The sequence below is a fragment of the Sinocyclocheilus rhinocerous genome, unplaced genomic scaffold (genome assembly GCF_001515625.1).
Source record: "Sinocyclocheilus rhinocerous isolate Xijiao unplaced genomic scaffold, SAMN03320098_v1.1 scaffold1945, whole genome shotgun sequence".
Taxonomy (NCBI): Eukaryota; Metazoa; Chordata; class Actinopteri; order Cypriniformes; family Cyprinidae; genus Sinocyclocheilus; species Sinocyclocheilus rhinocerous.
The window spans coordinates 314,094-316,375 of record NW_015640432.1 but is presented as its reverse complement, the minus strand read 5'-3'; the positions used below and the strand labels follow the sequence as shown (position 1 = coordinate 316,375).

Here is a 2,282-nt window from a genome sequence, read left to right as displayed (position 1 = left end):
AGATATTCACATAGAAAACAGCTGATTTACATTAGAATAATATTTTACAATTTTACTGTATTTTTGATCAAATAAATACAGTCTTGGTGAGCAGAAGAGGCTTTCAAACACATCTTACTGACCCCAAACCGAGTCTTTGTTACACTGTTCAGCCTGAATGAACTGAAACAAAAGCAGAACGTGAACACTGGAGGAGCGTCGGCAGATGATGCTAACACTGAATCTTTCTTCACTCATCGCTGGTGATTCTCACACGAGCACACAGATGTGAGGGATTCAAACTCCACATCAACAGCCCAGAGGCTTCAGACACGTTCGCTCATGTGTCGACCAACTGTTGGGCTCGTGGAGACGGAAAGAGCTGCTAAACTCGCACGCATCTGTAAAACACGGCCAGCACAGCTGATGCAGGAGCAATCTGATCATCTGATCACTGATTCCTGCAGCTCGCGCTTGGTGTACATTACCTTCATCAGCTGTGAGCCACTTCAACAGCGTTATTATCACTAAAACTACAACCATACACAAATATCTTCCTTACTTGAAATAAAATAAATATTAAACAAAAGCACAAAGAATACTAGATGAAATAAACATAAAAAATAATTAAAAAAATAATATAGTATCTCAACATTACTAACAAATGTTATCTGAAAAAATAAAAATATTAAAATAAAATTGAAATAAAAATTAAGAAAAACTATAGACATTCAAAACTATATAAAATGAAAATGGAAAATATAAAAACTAAATCAAAATATATATGAAAACTATAACAGTATCTCAATGATACTAATAAACATCATCGTAAATAAAATAAAATATTAAAAAACATATTGCAGATAGTTGCCAAAGCAACATTTCATTTTCAACATTTTCATTTTGATCTTTTAAAATGACTAAAACTGAAATAAAATTAATAAAAGCTACCTATACATTTAAAAATAATAATAAAAAAGTGACAAAAATACCAAAAACTACTAAATGTTTAACTAAAAAAAAAAAAAGGAAACAAAAAAAAAAAAAAAAAAAAAAATCAAAATAATAAAAACTATAACAGTATCTCAATCACACTAAAACGGCACCGTCTCTGATGTCTGATTGTCTCCTATTTGTTGAGAGAACTGAAGGTGGTTTCATGATGATCAATGCGTGTTCTGGGATCATCATCTTTCCAGCGAATCACTCTGATAGTCTGATAGTGGAGAGACGCCACAGAGGAGCACTGCAGACGTGTGTCTGTCTAAACCAGAGCTCCGCAAACTTTTGGGCATGAAGTGCCACTTTTCATTTTTCTGGTTAACCACTGTGCCATTACCCCCAAATACATTTTTTAATGCATGCTGTACATAAGCATTTTTAAATGTTCAGATGAAAATCTATATTTGATTATCATACAAATATTTTCTGAGACATTTTTTTCTAAATTGACAGAGATATCGTGCTGCGCACACACAGAAACATTCAGGAGCTCAGAAAATTGTCTGCCCCGCGACTTTATCAATACTGAATCACTACATTATATGTATATATTTACATATTTTTTTTAAATAACTAACTCAGCTTCATTGTTTGTAGAGACCCAGACGCAGGAAATTCACACATGCAACTTTCATCTCTCTCTCTCTCTCTGTCTCTCTCTCTTTCAAAAGCGCCTTTTTATTGAATGGATGTCAATGGAGGAGAGGCTTCACTATGCTGAATAAACAGCTTTTTAGAGGAAACAGCTCGTCATTTAATGAATCGACAGCCTATCTGCTAATCTACAACATGTTTTACATTAAACAATACTTTTGGATTGAACTATTTTTTGAGTTTACCATGAAAAAAATGCTGTTTTATAAGAGAAGTCACTGATTTTTGCGACAGCTGGGATTCAGTTTACGGCACTCTCATTTATTCCTATGGGGATTGAACTATTTTTAGAGTTTACCATGAAAAAAATATCACTGACTTTTTGCGACAGCTGGGATTCAGTTTACGGCACTCTCATTCATTCCTATGGGATCCGTAAACGGCGACTGAGTGTCGCACAACTCTGATTGAAATTCAATGATGGCAAGGCTGTATTGTGATTGGTTATTAAGGGACACGTGATCCGAGTTAGCCGTTATGCTTTCTCCAACAGTAAATAATACAGACCCTCTCATCTCCCTATAGTAAGACGATCTCTGACATGAAGCTAAGACAAATAGGAAATTGAGATAAACAGGAAACAGAGAAATGGGAAGCTGAGAGAGACAGAACAAATAAGAAACTGAGATTCATAGGAAGCTGAAAGA

General features: G+C 34.6%; 1 long non-coding RNA gene across 1 annotated transcript; it reads right to left on the bottom strand.

The window, feature by feature from the left end:
• Window positions 1–1,801: 1,801 nt before the first annotated feature.
• Window positions 1,802–2,022, bottom strand: LOC107752682 (uncharacterized). The gene is made up of 2 exons (XR_001641377.1): window positions 1,988–2,022; window positions 1,802–1,891 (listed from the first exon to the last, which is right to left on the bottom strand). It is a non-coding gene; the product is annotated as an uncharacterized LOC107752682 (long non-coding RNA).
• Window positions 2,023–2,282: the final 260 nt, after the last annotated feature.